The following is an 18295-nucleotide window of genomic DNA, read 5'->3' as shown; positions in this document are numbered from 1 at the left end:
TCATATTCAAACGTGGTAGATCAATGCACAAACATACATGTGCATGTATAAATGTACATTTGAAAAAAGGTCTCTTGTTGAGTCAAATAGGTCTGTTTGCGTCTAAATAAAGAACTGAACTGAATATGATCTGAAAACATCGATATTTCCCAACAGGTGGATACTCTTAAGACCTAATTATTTAGTTTTAATGTGTGTGTGAGAGGTAAATCGGAGAGGAATATGAGCGAGCATGGAAATAAAAAAGTATGTTTCCCTCATTCAGTGGATTAGCTCAAGCCTGTTTGGTCACATTAATAGAACTTGTCTAAGAAAGCCAGTCCTGTACCGGCTCCCATGGCAGACTTGTCTGCTGGGCGCTAGCATGGCTGCTCTGAATGCTAACTAGCTACTAGACAGCCTGCCTGCGTCTAAGGCTGGGAGGGCCTTTGCCAGGGGCACCCTGCAACTGACACAGTCAGAACCAGGAGTAATGAGCAAGACAAAAGTCTTTTCAGGCCTGGGCCCATCCCCCTCTAAATATGCAAAAAAAAGTAGGGAAAAACAACAGGAATGAAATTGAATAAGTAATGAAATGAATGGATGAAAAGCAACTGATCAAATGGAATGGTGAATGACAGCTGGCTGTCGTGAGTGTTGTTTTCTTCTTCTTCATCTTTTGTTCCAAGGTAGTTTTTATTTCTCTGTAGCTGAGTAAAGACAGAAATGTGTTTTTGTGTGCATGTCTATGTGTGTGTGACGGATGTGTGATTGGGGGGGGGGGGCGGCATTAGTTGTTTGGCATTGCTTTGCCACAGGGTGTCCAGATAGGCACAGCAAGCAGTATTGATCCTCGTCACAGTGGTCCCTAAGCAGTTACCATTATTGTTGCGACGTTGCTGCTGAGTTGAGTGAAAACAGAAAAGTTTCACAGAGACAAAAACAGCCATGGATGTTCAAAAAGACAATAACAAGTTGAAAGCAGCTGTTTTTTTATACTAAAAATCGCACACAATTATTATTTTCTGTTGTTCCTTTACGACTCAATCACAGCCCCCGGCTCTACGCAGCACCTTTTAGTATTCACTCTCTATATATAAACAAACTAGGCTCGACTGTGCCCCCTAACTCGTGGCCTTTGACATAACCTTCACCCCCGTCCCATGGTAATGAATTGTTCACCTTAAACACGAGTAGCCATACAGCAAAAAACTGACTTTAAGACTATCACTTACATTTTTACTTAATGAGCCCTCCATCAAGAAACAAACAAGCCAGAACAACAAAAAAACCCTCCTTTATAAGTATGCAGGTGGAATGTGTAATACCCTCCTCTCTTGCTCTAAGTTTTCTGAGCTACTGTGAGGTCAAACTCACAAGTGAGACACCACATCCTGGACATCCGTGTTTGGACTCATTTCCAGTCTCTAGTCACCTGAAGGTAGTGGAACACTGCCTGCTTTCGCCTCTGGTCTCAGTCAGTTATTGTTCCTCAGCAGCCCATAAATCTGCAGCACTGGGATGTTTGCTAAAAGGGGGATCTGGGTCAAAGGTCGGTGAGCCCTGTCCTTTGGCCCCCTCACGCCAGATGGCACCTCAAGGTTTCTCAGGCTGTCAAGAGCGCTCTCTCTCTCCTTTTACATCCCACCACCCCATTTCACTCTCTAACTCAACTCTTGTTGTCACCCCATGTCTCCCCTACTCCCACTCTTTTTCTCCCTGACAACTCCACCCATTTTCTTTTCTCACCCTTAGGCCCCAGGCCCACAGGGCTTCACCCCTCCTCATCATCCTCTCTCTCTGCAGAGATTCCACTCCTTTTCTGGCGGTAGGAGATTCCAGTACAGGGTAAACAGGAAGGGAAACCTGAGCAGACGCTGGGAAATGGCAGTCAAATAGCTACAATGAGCATTGGGGAAGCACACTGTGAGCACTGCGAGGAATTATCATCCACTAATTACCACATTTCGAAGGATTTTTCACATTTTCTTTTTTTAACCCCTACTTCATATCCCCTTCCTCCCTTCCATTTTGTTTAGCAAATAGCTTTTATAATCCTCATTGAATCAATTTTCTGTGTCAAAATGAATAAATTAGCTTGCTTTATTTTGGAATAAACCATTAATACAGGAATGCCTGGTAATTAATTTCCTGTAATTGCCCCACTGGGATTGGTGTCAGTTACACCCACTCCATGGACATGCTGTATATTAGCTTAAACATGGCTCTTACTATGCCTCTATGGTATTTGGGTACAAGTTTTGGTAAAAGGAGGGGCAACTTTGGGGCACGGGGAGAACTATTATCGGGTGAGTACAGAGCTGTTTGATCTAGTCCAAAATACAAATATACCACTGTCAATCATCTCATACATGACAAAATTAAGTCTAGAAATTATTATATATTATACATATTTCTAAAGACTGGCAACCAATGTATGTTTTTGTATGTTATCAATTCCACTTGAGCATATTAGATGTAGTTAATACTTGAACTTAAGCCTAAGCCTGAGCTTATAGCATAGCTGCTTGTAGTAATAACTCTTTGTACGTAACTCTCCCCAAAATGCTTCTTTAGTTGTAATACCCACACCAGACTGTTTAACATCTTTAATTTGTCATTTTCCAGGGGACGGCCGGGAGAGCAAACTGAATTGCCTTCTCTGGGCTAAGCTTCTTATGTGCACTTGTACATATTGGAGGATTTGTGTGAGCGAACTCAGTAGGTCCAGGTAAAGTAGTCCCACTCCACTGGCTGTGTAAACAAAGGATATGAGAGAGCCGCTGACTTGTAGCCTCACTCAGCAAGAGGCTGTGGCTTCAACTCTGTACTTTAAGACCTCGAGACAGCACATTAACATCCGTCTCCCCGGCAGCCTGATTTAGGAGTCTTCTCCAACAGGTTCCCTCTGCACCCAGTGCCCCCATTCAGAGGCAGAGCGTGGCTTTCCTGCGGCTTCAGGGCAAGGTGGCAGAATGTTGGCTGGTAAGTGTGTCACACTGGCTGAGGTTGGGGCACAGTGGCACAACGGAGTGTTTCTATTCCCCTCCTCCATCTTTCTCTACCACTTCCCCTCTCTCTCTCTCCCCATCACTCCCGCCACAACAGCACACATAAAACCAGGGCATGCCCCCAGTGAATGGCGGAATAGGCAGCTGCCACCAGTGGGCCTGGAAGGGCCTGACTTAAAAAGAAATTCGGAGAAATAGCTGTAACCCAAAAACAGCTTCAGTGAGCCGCAAGCCTCCATTGGTGCCCCTATTTTCCTATTTGAGATGAAGTGATGATAACTGCAGTGAGGGAGGGCAGCGGTTATGGAGCCTGCCAAAAGACAGACATATCCTTCCCCCAGGTCAGGAACCATGGGGAATGAGCAGGATACTGAAGCATGGAGCTACTCAAGGTTCCATTGTCAGTCTTTTTTGTCAAAAACACACATTTTCATACACATGTTCTGTGTTTATGCACATACTCACACACACACACACACACACACACACACACACACACACACACACACACACACACACACACACACACACACACACACACACACACACATACATTTATGGAATAGAATTTCCAGATATCTTAGCTTCCAGTCGATTGACATACAGCTGATGTAGCGCAAGGCTTACCGCCTCTGACAGAAATAGTTGTCTAATTTGTTATCAAATACACACATTCATTCCACTTGCACTGTACATTGCGAAAATGTCTGAATAAAAAAAAACAGTGGTACCCTCTGAATAAATATACAAGAAATGTAGAAATGAAATAGACATGAGGTAATCTCCAACAGAGGAAGCAAAGTTTAGAAGGTTTACATTTTTTTTTTTAAACCAACGCATCTCTCCAAGCTCTCGTTTTCTCTCTACAACTTTGTGGGAGGATTACAGCTGTAAAACTAACATATAGCCATCTGCTTTCCTGTACTGTTACAGGCAAAACGATGGACGCCGCTCAGTAACATGGTTGAAGTAGAGGACAATGTTACTGCCTTGAAAGCTGGGGAAATATTATAAACCAGGAATACCAAAATGCTAAGTGAAACCAGAGTTATCAGAACGAGAGAAAGAGAGCGAATGACTACATAGCAATTTTTACATTGGGCCTTCTCTGGAAAGAGAAAAAAAACTGAATGACTGCTTTGTTCACATTTCATCCTCCCTCATGGTCACACAAAGGCTGCACAATTGTGGTGTGGTGTACTCAACAGTTGAAGCTCACATGTTGAATTTCATACATGTACATTACTGTATGTGCTGTTGCAGTCAAATAAAAAAAAAAGGGGTGCAAACCTACTCTTCCTAATTGTACACTTCACAAACAGACAATAAGATTGATGAGGAGATAATCCGTGTAAGATGTGTCGTGTTGGAAGTCTACCCTCGAACACTTAAACAGAGATACTCCATCAGGATTTGAAGTTGAGAAATAAGGTGAGGTCTAAAGTGAATCAATACCTTGACTGTGGAGTGGTGGCCACCTGCCAAAGAGACTGGCATCTCCAATGTGTCTTCTTCTGGAAATCAAGAATGAGTAGTGGGTCCCCTTTAAAGCAGAGGATTCCTCATAGTACATGCCCTCTAAATCTCTGCAACGTTACCCTGTCTTTTACTTTTCTACATAAAGAACACATGCTTCTGTTACTCTTCTCATACCAATGAACCAAAAAAAAAAAAAAAAAAACATTCTGAATTTTCAGTTAGAAATTTTATCTCATCCATGACAAAAATACAAAAAATACAATTTGGCTAGACTCGGAAACATAAGGTTTTAGAGGTCTCATTTCATATCATTAGTTCTGAATGACCTCAGAACAATCTTTGGAACTCTCCTGAGACAAATAAATCCAGCATGGCGGAAATCGAGATAAGGAAACAGAGAGCGATAGCGCGAGCGGGAGTGTGAGATCTCTAAGCCATGTTAAAGCGGCAGGGTAGGGCACTGTCATGGCTGTGTGTCTGAGAGGGCTTCAGCCTTTGGCTCTCTGTGCATTTTAACACGCCATAAATCACTCTCCGAGCACAGCCCTCCATTACGTGAATGATATATTTTATTTACACTATAGAGGAAAACACACATGGTCCTTATTAATCATCTCCCACCTTTAATAATGAGTCAACTTCCACTCATTCATCACCACTTCCAAAGCCATGCCTGCAGAGAAACACGGGGCGGGAAGAGGAAGGAAAAACAAACATAGTTGGCTAACAAGGTGGCTGCGCGAGAAAGGATATGTAAAATGCTTCAAAATGCGATTGTCACATACTTAAGGCATTAGAAGCCAATACTGTAATGTGGTAGAGCGTGGAGATTTTAGCCCAGGGGATTTTAGCTATTTAGTTTGTCACTCTTTGAGAGTAAAATACCTAGATGACATGAGAACTTTTCTGCTCCCTGACATGTTTATACAAGCTCGCTTCAGCACCATTACTCATTCTCACTTGTCTCTCTTAGAAGTCTCCTTTAATGATCGAGCAGAAGCATAACCACAGCCCTATGACATGGGTGTCATAGAAATCAGCTACATTTGCCAATGTGGCTGCATTACTGTCAAAGCTCATCAAAATGAGCCATTCAAAACCTCAACCTTTCTCCACCCCCTCATCCACTAGAAAAGATGTGCACTAAACGATAGCTGATTTGCCATCTTTGTGCTGAAAATAGATTCTGCCCTGCTATTACAACTCAAGTCAGATACAGTGAAACATTTTTGGAATGATTCCTCATGTTTGAAATTATTTCGAAAGCAATCCGTCTTAGCAGCAGCCTCAGAAAGTTGTGCTTTACTATGTTAAGAGTCTTTGGAACTATTCCAAATCACACAAGAGAGGGCAAGAAAGCTGTTGAACACATCTCCACTGGTCTCCACTGTGGGAAATATAATATGACACCGAGATAATAAATGACAGCAGACAACTGTAACTAAATTCTTATATGAAGGAACATAAAGGCTTTGCCATGTGAGCAGCTAGAGAAAAAGCAGTGACAACACATAGCTACTGCAGGATTATTGATGTTTAAGGATTGTTGGCATGCTATGATTCTGGAAGTAAAAACAGAACCAGCTAACTTCAGTAACCTCCTGGAGCTAAAAAGTCATGAAACAATACTGAAAATAGTGCATTCTCTACAATGTAAATCCACATTTGAAACCACACAACAGACAGATTGCTTGTGAATGTGTGTGTGGGTTGTCTTTCTCTCTGACATACTGTATAGTGTTCTGTTTATAACCATCATTTATGCAATACCTGTTACTATTTTTTCCTGACTTTTTTTATCTTAATTTGCCAGTTTCTTGTAAAATGTACTGTGATAATCACTAACACTACGCATTGTTTGTCTTATTTGACTTAGTTTCTTTGTTTCTCTTTGCAGCCATTGTACAGTAAATGTGTAGGCGGCGGCTCTAAAATTGTGTAAATATAAGTAACAAATAATTTAAAAGAAATAAATTGTTGCCTTTGCATTGTTTTGTAAAGTAGTCTGTCCTTCGGTAATGGCTTAGATCTTCTCAACACCGAGTCTATGTTTGTGCTTAATGAACCAAGAAAAAGGTCATTACAAAATAGCAATAGCAATTTTTTTTTGAGAGCGCTATAGCTATCATAAAGGGAGTGGGGAAAGTAATAGAAATAAGATTTAACACTGGGTCCTGCTAATGCGTGCGAAAGAGGTTAACTGCTGTGTTTAGCAACAAGCAAATGCTGCTCCTCCCATTAAAGGTGGCGGCCTCTTTTATTGTCTAGCTTTAGTGAATCGTCACAGCTTGGCACTGGCTATATAGCATCAATAAACATCATTTTATGAAGTAGCATATAAGCAATAGCAGGTTCAGCGATTAAAGTGATTTTGTCTGTAGCCCTACGATATAAAACCCATCAATAACCCTTTTGGAGTATATTTAAGGGAATGAAGTTTAATGATCTGTTGTGGTTACCATCCTGTCATTCCTGCATGTCTTTTCTAAAACATTTAACTGCCTTGAGTTGACCCAATTCCGCCATACGAAAACTTATCTTTTTGGCCAAATCACATTCACACCTCCAAGTGATACACATTCAATAAATTACTCTAAACACATTCTTGTTCTCCTCTCCCCTTCTTTTCTGTATTTCCTGACATTTTCACTCCCTTTTCGACCCAATGATATATCGAAACCTATGAGCCCATAATCCTATTAATAAAGCTCTCTTGTCTGTGTTACATTTATTTTCCCCCTAATCTCCTTCTCTTCCACTTTTCTCTGCTCTTTCTCTCTTTCTCTCCCTCTCTCACACTCGGTATCTCTCTCTCTATGTCCCTTGGCTGACCCCTGTGAACACTTTCTCCTTGAAAGGCAAGAGAGAAATTCAGATTGATATCAAATAGAATGCCCGTTGTGGGTTTTACACATAACAAGGTGGATGATGGCATGATCAAGGCTGGTTTTGGTTGACTGACAAAGGTAGCCATCTTCACTTGGTGTGGGAGCTATCCCTCTACCGTGTTGCATGCTGACAATGTGCCTCAATGAAATACAACTGCTTCTGAACAATTAAATGTATAGCACATGCACACAAATGCAGTGATGTAGCTAAAAAACTCTGCCAGGTTCCTGTTTCTGCAATCCTGTTTGTTCACAATTTTTGAAAAAAATGATATACAATTTTCTAATAGCTTTAAAATTCTCGACACAAAATTGCTATGATAATTTGAAGCAGACATGTAATAAGAATGTTCATCCTGGTGTCCGTCTGCATGTCTGTATCATTTCCCATGAGATTAAGTATGGTGGCTCCATACATACATAATCCTGATGAAAATCCTTGTCATGCATGTGCTCCAGTAATGGTTTATGGTGCTGACCAGACCATGAGCATCCTCCTGCCATCCTCGTGGGGTGACCAATCCAGTGGGCACAGGGGATGCTTACCCTCTGCAGTCAGACCTACATCCCCTAGTCCATATTAAATCCATCAGTTCCACAGCCAAATCCAAAAGATTCAATCCCAAAACTAGGGGACTCCCAAAGCCTTGCAATTTGTTCTCGCCATCCTCTCCATGCCAGTGTGGAACCATGGGGATCTCGCCATATATCTCCAGCAAGCTTCCACAACAACATCAAATCAGTATTTGCCTAATGGATGAACGGATTTGATGTTGTAAGAAAGAAAGCTAAAAACCACAGGATAGAAGTAAAAGCGGTCACTTCTCCTAAGTCTCTAAAGAATGGAGTGTAGGAACAGGAGACGAATGTTTCAATAATCACAAAGGGTGCACAAACCATAACATAAGGTACAACTGATTTATCCTTTTCACATTGTTGCATGATAAAGAAGACAAAGACTTGTTTTATGAAAGAAACCTTTACATAACTGCATTTCTGTGCATATACTGTATTGCATTTAAATGTGAGTGTAAAACTGGTTATAAAGATATCAATCACTAAATCAGTACACCAGGGGTTTGAATGTGCACGTCATATGAACTGTTGACACAATGTTTAGTTTCATAAAAAGTATCTAAATCAATCCGGTGTTTGTTTTTTCTCATCAAATGAAATGAGGGGTAACGGTCCCAGAGGCTGTATAAACTATCCATGTACGTGTCTTAACTACAGGAACACGGGCAACATTTATTTTCATATTTCAAAGACCCAAGGAATTACAATAATTGAAGGAAACATTCTGAGTTGTTAAACTCTCCAGTGGACCCGGGGTTGCAGATTTGTCAGCAGGCGTGCTGGACAATAAAAGTGAAGCAATGATGGAGTAAGTGAAAAGTTTAATGTGGCTCTCACTCCGCTGCATAATGTCTCGTGACCGATGAAACATTTCCCAATGGTTCACACGGCTTTCTGTCAGCACTGATGTAAAAGCCCTGGAGGCAGGGACCTGAGTCTGCCCTTTAAACTGGCGCCTCACTCTTTCAATTTGGTCCTCACCACAGAGAAAAAAAAGCAAGATAGAACAGAGACAGAGAGAACAATGGGGAGTATAGAACAAATGCCAAAATGTATTCCTAAGTTGAGTTGTCATAAATAATGAGGATCAAGGGGTGAAATGTGCAAAACAAATGTTAAAACCCTACATCATGGTTATCCCAACTTATATAATTTTTACATGTGAGCTATGCAGGACTTTCTCTGTTTGTATCAACAAATTGTGTGGGGTGTTTCACAGAAATGTAATATACAAATACATGGAAATTATATTATTACTTAGAGTCTACTAAAATATAATAGATTTAGATATACAGCTGAGAGGGGAGAACGGTCCGTGTACTTGGTGGCCAACGGATTTTCGTTTTGAAAGGAAAAAAACAAAAACGAAAAACGGCCAGTTTCCCAATTACCATTGTAAATAGGAAAACAAAAAACGGAAAACAACCCATTATTCGTTTTTTGTTTTGATATTAAAAAACGGAAAACGAAAAACAATCTCGTTATCCGATTGTCTTTGATGTATTTGTAGATGGAACTCGGAAATTAAAATGTGTGTATAAATCTTATTCCTTTGTCAGTACCCGATCCGTACCGCCTGTAAAATCCGTTCTGTGCACTGCCTGATCAGTTCTACGCTTGCGCGAGCACCGGCAAACTTCACAGCTCTATGCACGCATTGGCTTAAGGATGTTTGGACATTCCCGGTTACTGGAAGAAAACATTAGACAGTGACAGTAGACCGTTATGATGGCAGAGATGAAGTTTACAAGGTGTTTGCTGGAGTTGCCTAAAGTATCTGTTAATGATATACGGAGGGTCGTCTGGCCATCCAGTACAACACCATGTAGCAAATTGAATAAAGGCTTCAAATTTTACGTTTCATCATTTCTTTGCAACTTTGAAGGTAATTTGCTAACGCTAGCTAGCCTGAGCTAGAAGCCTTGCTTTGGTGTTTTAAGTCATGACTCCGTCCTGCTTCAGGTTAACCATGCTTTTAATAAAGTTTAAGCATGTGTATACCTCTCACTTCATGTGTTTGTACTTTTATGAAAGTATCGGGTAAAACAGGGCTACAAATGAGATCTCTGTGAGAGACCAGCATACTCCTAGCAAACTATTATGTAGCTTAATGCTGGACATTTCACCCCTAATTCCGGTCACTTTACTGTATTTGTATTTGTTTAGTATTTGGTTTAGAAGCCTTTATTGGTGATTTTTACGGTACAAAGTCCTGCTACATACGTACATAGCTAGCTATATGCTCCGCTATGTCGCGTTAGCATGCAGCTACAATAGTTATGAGTATGCTAATGTTAGATTGTAGTGGAACGAAGCAGCACTTTCTAATGTCAAAAATCACAGATAAAGGCTTCTGAACCAAACACTACACAATCGGACATGTTTCAGCAGGAATGTGACCCGGAATTGGGGAGAATTTAACAACATTGCCAGCTAAGATGACCGTTAGCATGTAGCTACTATAGTGTTTACTGCCGTTGGCATGTAGCTACTATAGTGGTATACAGCAGTGGTGGCTGGGAGAGCTGTCATCCCATCTTCAAAAGGACACTTATGTACGTTTACACTTCATCGCATTAATAATAGACAGTCTATGGTTATTAGTCAAGACGAAGTATTAAAGGTAAAAACATGAACGTAAACAACACAACAACGATGTCGCTACACGGTTTTGGATCAGTGACAAGTTTCGAATGTTTGTAGCTATGACTATTGTATAATAAAGATTTAATAAAAAAAGATTTAATAAAAAAGTTGTAATGTTTGGTCGTGTTGACACATGGTACAAACATAGACTGTAAATCGCACATGGACATTGTTAGTTTTCTACTACGTAATTATGCGCATGCACAGAAAGGATCTTACAGGCCAATAAATGCTATTGAAGGGCGGGTCTTGGCGTGGCGGGAGTAACTTCCGGGTCACGAAAAAATACCAATGCAAAATTAAGGAATACGACTTATACACACGTATTTTAATTTCCGAGTTCCATCTACAAATACATCAAAGACAATCGGATAACGAGATTGTTTTTCGTTTTCCGTTTTTTAATATCAAAACAAAAAACGAATAATGGGTTGTTTTCCGTTTTTTGTTTTCCTATTTACTAATGGTAATTGGGAAACTGGCCGTTTTTCGTTTTTGTTTTTCTCCTTTCAAAACGAAAATCCGTTGGCCACCAAGTACACGGACCGAGAACATATATTTCACACTCTACTGAATAATAGGATGCCTTGAAATACACGTTGTAATATGTAAATATACTGAGGAGTTGCCTAGTGATTTCTTCTGCTCAGGATCACGACATACAATGCGGTCAATATATTTCAAACTTTGTTTTTGTGTGGCAGTCTTTATCTTCCCCCTGTTCAATATATCTCAAATGAACAATGCATTTCAGAATATTAGTACATTGGCTCCATTGCACAAAATTTAGTCATTGTTATATTCATGAAAAGTGAACGGACGTCGCAGCCACAAAGGAGGATAGAGATGCTTCACATGAAAATCTAATAGGCAATTTACATTTCAATTTCTACGGTCTCTGTTATGGGTGAATTTAAAAGAGCAAGGGCCTGCTTTTAATGCCTCCATGCTGTCTCTATATCACCTCTTCATCTCCTCCCCTTGTACATCACCCGTTTTCCACCCCGTGTCTCCCACAAGGGCTTTCATCCTCACCTTAAAGGGTACCCAATCAACCGCGGGCTCGGCATAGCTTCTATGGCGACTGCACAGAGGCAACCTGAACCCCAAACAAAGGCTGTTCATTAAAATATCTCCAGCAGTAAGCTCAGGGGTTCAAACTACTACATTAGCCTCTCTGCTAACACACGGCACAGATCAAACCACAGGTATGCAACAGAGAGAGGGTAGGTGCCTTATTCTGAAGAATTTAAGGATTCCAGCAAGGAGACTGTCAAGGCTTAAAGTGCCTCTGCAGTCAGTGGCTAGACAGACTGGTATTTTGGGTCAGAACACTAATGAAGATGTTAGGTAAAGTGGATGAGCATCTGTTCAGAACAATGAGTGGGTGGCCAGATGCGGCCTTTGATGGCTTGCCTGTGTCACAATCCAATCAAACAAGTCCCAGTCCCCTTTATTAATATGACTGCTCATGATAGCAGCTCACCTCAGCATGTAGCCTTTCAAAATGAACACTGGGGTATCGCTCAGTACCAGCATGTTGAAAGGCCAGGTGCAGTGTAAAGGTATGGTTGTCAAGTGTATGAAAAAAATCTGTCATCATAGGGATATGAGATGATGAGATGTCAAGGAGTTTATCTCAGATGACAGTGTGGCTAGTAACTAGCTTGTCCAAACACTAGAGTCTTAATAGCGAGTTCATGTAAAGGTCAACAGAAATACATTGTTTCTTTACTGTTAAGGATCTCTGTGGAGCCCTACTACCTACATTGCACGCATGAAAGCACTGTTAATACAATGAAACTTCCATGAACATTAACCTTAATAAAAACTGTTTACAATAAAGGTTATTTCATCACACGTTGTCTGATCTGCTAACCAAATGTTAATACTGAGGAAAGAGGCAATACTTTTCATAAAGAATGCAAATGATCAAGGATTAGCAACTCAATTTAATGCAACAAGAATATTTCTCATATTGCTAGGGATTAATTTTTTCCCCCGTGGGCCGAGAGTGGAGGGTGAAAAGCTACAGCTCCATAAAAATCCAACTTTACTGCATATAGAATTATACACCTTATGTGCATCATAAATGGTGGGTAATTCATCCATAGAACTAATAAACCATGGAATATGGATGGCATATATTCTACCTAACAATATACTTCAGCAGGGAGGAAGTAAATATGGTAGTGTGATTTACAGTACAAAGTACACTCATAAATTATCTGAATATTTAACGAGTTAAACATTGCACGGTGTGATGCACTGGAGCTAAAGTGCACTGTGGTTGTCATTTGAAAGGATAATAGTGACTACGGTATGGCATTATGAACGTCTGACGCCCGTGGACATGCTCTGCCACGTGGAGACACTGTGCACTGTATCATCCCCATTCTTAATAAAAGGCGATGGCGCCTTCTGAGCATAAGAAAAGTTATGGAAAATATCTCTCACCCAAGGACACAGCGCCAGATGTGCTAAGACTTATGGGAGCAATCATAGGTGGCCAAGGCTCTGGTGTGGGCCTTATTAAGTTAGGCTGCAACCCAGCACCTTCAACTTATTAAGCTGTCAGGAGTTGCAATGATTAAAACCAAAGAAAGGTCAGTCGCAGACCTTCAGCATTGTGCAGACCCTGATATTTGCTTTTAGGCCCCAGACCTAATGAAGACGTTTTACTTGATACATGCAAGAAAGGACTAAAAGAAATGGTTCTTTTGTGGCAACTTTTTTCAAGTCTCCTTATTCATCCTAGATGGCTTGTAAAAATGTCCAATACTAGTATTTTCTCTTTCCCCACAACTCTATCCTTCTTCTCTACTTCCTCCCTTTTCTATCCCCACAGACGCCTTTGAAATTAATTTAATCCATGACAAAGAGGCAGATAAATAGAGAGAGATAGAGAGTAAAAGAAGAGGAGAATAAGTGAGGAAATCAGAACCATGGGTAACTGCGTGCTGTTTTGCACTATCCTAGTCTCTATTCAGCAGTTTTGCATAATATCAGCACGTGTGGGGATCAAAGGGAGTAGGTTAATGGGAAAGGGGCTTGGGGATAATTACAGGGAGGGGACAGGTCGGGGAGCGGTGGGTCCAGGTGGGGCCAGCACTGCTAATATGCGCCCGTTATGCTGACAGCAGGATTCCAACGTCTGCTGTCGGAGATTAAAAAAAGGAAGGAGGAATATAAAAAAAAAAAAAAAAAAAAAAAAAACAATCTTGGGGAGTTTATTGAGAGCTGTCATGGGCGCCTCTCAGATGCTAGGAGACGGTGGCCGCTCAGAGATTTATTCTCTTGTCATAGCTGATGATGCCATCCAGAGAGTGGGAAACTGGCAGATGCTCGGGGAAGGTATGGTTGAGAGAGGAAAGAGGAGAGGAGAGACAGGGTCCTGCAGAGGGGTGAGGTTCAGGGATTACAGCCCCTGGGCAGAGAATCAATCACGGTGGAGCGAGGCGGGGTGATTCGGGATGTAGTATGTGGTGGGGATGGGGATGCAGGAATGATGTCCTCTTCAACAAGCGCCACTCAGTCACACCATTTCAATTTTAGTCTTCATGGAGAGATTTGGCGTGTCAGCTGTGTCATTCTCATCTCTTCCACATGTGGACAACCCCCTGTCTATTTCTATATACAGAATACATGGCTGCAACAGCTAAATCCACCTGCCCAAGTAGATATAAATGTGGCCGTGCCAGCGGCCAAACTATTAACGTAGAGGTCTAATTCTGACATGCCTTTGACACCCTGTGAAATCTGTATCATTAGCAGGATACAGGGATGAGGCTATAAATGATGGAGAGATGGCAGTGGGAGAGAAATAAATTAAAAAGGACGATAGGGCAGAAAAAAGTGAATCTGTTGGAGTTCAAAGCATGCCCTTGACTTCAGAGGGGAAAAAGAAGGGAAGAGAATGAGAGAGAGAGAGAGAGAAAGATCTGTCTGTTTAGGCAGCGCACTTCAGAACAACCTGTGAGAGGCAAATTGTAAATGACATATGTAAAACTGAGGGGTCAGATAGAGTTCTGTTTGGTCTCTGAGGGGTTAAAGGAAGCTAGTTAGCTAATTGACACTGCAAAGATGATGGAGGTTTATTATGTTAGAGCACCAACATTGGTTGGATTTTTAATTTCACAGAGGTGATATTGTGGGAAAGATATGTTATTCCAAAAGACCGAGCCAGGTTTAATGAGGGGGGCAATATTGTGTGAAGTACTGCAGAGTTGTCCAGAGTTCATTAGCACCTACTAAACCTCAAAACCAAACTTTCTTGCTACTATGCACTATTACTGGAGGATATGTTTATTAATATTTGAAAAATAAAAAATTCATCACAGACAAGTGGACTATTATTAAAGAGACAATTTAGTATGTTTTGTTTCAAATTATAATGTTGAAATGATCGGAAATGTGTCATTCTGACATGTTTAAAGTCTTTGCTGGTCAACTTTACCACCAATGTGAAAAAAAAAAAACAACTTCAAGGACATTCTAGTGACACGAGGCTACCGGCAGAGCCACAGGTCTGAGATCAGCCTTTCCTACAGATACTGTAACCATGGTCGTAATTACCACAATGACAGACCTAGCCTTGGATCTGCTCCTGGGACCAACATCCTGATCTATTCCTACCATGACTGCTGGCAAAGTCTGTTTTAAAAGTGCTGCCCACCTGTCCGAGTGGTAGCTCCAAAACGGTTTTAGTCACATGTCAGTCAGTCTAAACTCATTATCATATGTCCTCTAAAGCTAAGACATCAGTGTGTGATGACTGTCTCAGTCGACCAGAAGACTGGAGGCTAAATGAGAGCTGTCTGCATTAGAAAAACATGTTCCAACCTCTTGGCTCTCCGATGCCCTCCGTGGAATCCATGCCCCAAATAGTGATGTTTTACCTGGGGGCCTCGTCCTCCCTCTTCTACCACCGCATCCGTGTCCCAATAGGCAACAGAAAGTGTTTAAAATACCTAGGTGAGGGGGTGATCATGTAGACTTTGCCAATGAGGAAAACAAGTCCAATTCACAGCAGTCAAACTGAACAGATTTAAAATGCAGACAATGAACATACACGTATGCATAGACAGGAACTTGTTGAAACAGTTTAAAGAGGATCCTGACAAAACTGAATGTTTAGCTGTTCTTGCTTGGAGCTTACAGTATGCTGACTGTGCACTGATTGAATTCAAAGATTTCTGGCAGGGAAAAAAAGACTTATACAGCCTGTAGCTATCCCTACAGGAGCAGTAAGTGAATAACAATGTGCTACTGAGAGCCTCCTTAGCATCACATCTATACCGCTGGCTAGCATTGTGTTTGGCTCCCTTCTCTCCTGCGTGCAGTTCACTGTTTCTAAGGAGAAAAAAAAATCGTATCTGTCTATCTTTGTGATCAGTTACATGCTCATTATGTTGGATCCATCAACATTTTGAAAAGCTTGAACGCTCTCTTTTTTTCCCCTAATAGTTCCCAGGATACACTCAACTGCAGTTGAAAGCTCCAGTTACCTGAAACAAATTGCCTAAAGAAATCTGAACCGCTGCTAGTCTGCACACGTAAAGAGAGAGACATACAAGAGCTTCAAAACATTAAAGCACACAATACTCCTGTGTCTTCAGTCTTTTTTTGAATTGTCCGCTTAAAAAGAAAGAAAGAAAGAAATAAAGAATAAAAAAAGGAACCTTGTAGTCTGTGTGTGCATTCACGTAGAGTTTGCGCTTTGGGCAAAACGTTGTGTTTCACCACATCCCCCCCACATTCCCGCAGTATAAAAAGAGCTTTGACACAGCGGTAAGATAGAGTTTCACAGTGTGTTTGAGTGAATGTAATATGTTAAGATGTTACCAACATGGTTTTCATTACAGTAGAATAACAGATTCACATTTTGTAGAGATAAGCACTGAGGGGGCGTTCGGAGCACAGCCTGCTGTGACATACTGAGCATTTATGTCGACTGATGATGGGGGACAAAGAAAAAAATCAACATGGGTAGGCAAGGCCTTGTGTATGATATATGAAGGAGCCAGAAATAAAGTATTGACAGGAAAAAGAGGAGCTTTTTAGTGCATATACATTAGCACAGAATAACCCTTGTATGGGCTGTCTCTCTTTCTTTCTTTCTCAATATGTGTGTGTGTGTGTGTGTGTGTGTGTGTCTCTCTCTGTCTCTCTCTGGCCCTTTGGCCTGTACCATTTGAGGGCTTATCGAAGGCTGTGAAGCCCAGGTTGGGTTTGGCTGCAGAGTGCTCCCCACTGGGATAAGAAGATGGAGGGCCACTGCCAAGACCACTGCTTACATCGACCCAGAGAGCCTGTGCACACAAAGATGTCTCAATCAGAGAGAGAGCGACCAACACACACACACACACACACACACACACACACACACACACACACACACACACACACACACACACACACACACACACACACACACACACACACACACACACACACGTGTAAGAATTAAATCCAAATAACAAGTCTGGCAGAAGATGATCAAAACTAATACAATAGTTTATTCAAGGTTTGGGGATTTCTTCAGGTAACAGTGTGAAGCTACTCAATTTTTAACAACTCTGTGTGCCAAGTCCTATCCATTTCAGATGTGTGGCCTTGGGCATTTGTCAGGAAACTGAAATGTATCATCATTTTGTTCCAAGAATATATCTTTTGTGGAGCATCAAATTCAGTTGGTCAAACCATATTCTCCAAGGTTGTTACAAAAGTTTGGCAGATGTATCCTCTGCTGGAGAGAATAGCATAGCAGAACAAAACACATGAGAACAATAAAATACGGAGGATGAAAATACGGTACAGTCTGTAAGTATTTGGACAGTGACACATGTTTTGTTGTTTTGACTTGGTGCTCTCTAGCAGACTGGTTTTGAAACGAAGCAAGGACTTTGAGGTTAAAGTGCTGACTTTCATCTTTACTTTGAGGATGTTTACATCGACATCAGATTGACTGTGTGGGAGTCAATGAAATCTATGAGAGGAAGAAATCATCATCTCTTACACGGTTCATCTGATGTGGATGTAAACACCCTAAAATTAAACAAGAAAGTTGGCATTCTAGCCACACTGTTTCATGCCAAATCCAATAAGCTGAAGTACAAAGCCAAAACAACCAAAGAATGTCACTGTCTAAAAAGGGGCTGCTGAAAACCTTCAGTTAATGTAAATAAAAAAAGATCTCAGAGTTCATCATAAGTTCAGCAGTACAACGCTAGCAGAAAGATGGTGGGATACAAATAAAGATCCATTTATTTTTCTCTTTTCCCCTTCTTTCCCCACACCTTCTTCCCTTCCGGACTCCTCTCATTCTCTTCCTCCACCTCCCTTTAACTTCCTTGCTACTAGGTATTGCTAAAATGATTAGCTGCCAGCAATCAGCCCCTGGCCAAATCAGCTTTGAACTGGTCAGGGCAGACTTATCACATGACGGCCAGTCCCCCAGCTGGCCTCGCGCTGTGCGTTGGCAGGTGAGACCTGCATTACAGCTTGCATAATTCCCCAGATGGGTGCGATGAGTTCACAGCAGCTTTAGCAGGAACCAAATTGTGGGATTGCTGACATATAATCGTTTTAGAGGGGTGAGAGTGTGTGTTTGAGTATGTGTGTGTGTGTGTGTGTGTGTGTGTGTGTGTGTGTGTGTGAGAGAGAGAGGGAAGGAGTGGGGAGGCAGCCTCAATACAAATTGTGCTGTTCTTTGAA

General features: G+C 41.3%; 1 protein-coding gene across 1 annotated transcript in view; it reads right to left on the bottom strand.

The window, feature by feature from the left end:
• Positions 1–18295, bottom strand: part of LOC116056857 (ultraviolet-B receptor UVR8-like) — a 306897-nt gene that overhangs the window by 123381 nt on the left and 165221 nt on the right. The gene's annotated exons all lie outside the window — the stretch shown is intronic.

The sequence above is a fragment of the Sander lucioperca genome, chromosome 2, assembly GCF_008315115.2.
Source record: "Sander lucioperca isolate FBNREF2018 chromosome 2, SLUC_FBN_1.2, whole genome shotgun sequence".
Taxonomy (NCBI): Eukaryota; Metazoa; Chordata; class Actinopteri; order Perciformes; family Percidae; genus Sander; species Sander lucioperca.
This window is presented reverse-complemented; position numbering and strand designations above follow the sequence as displayed.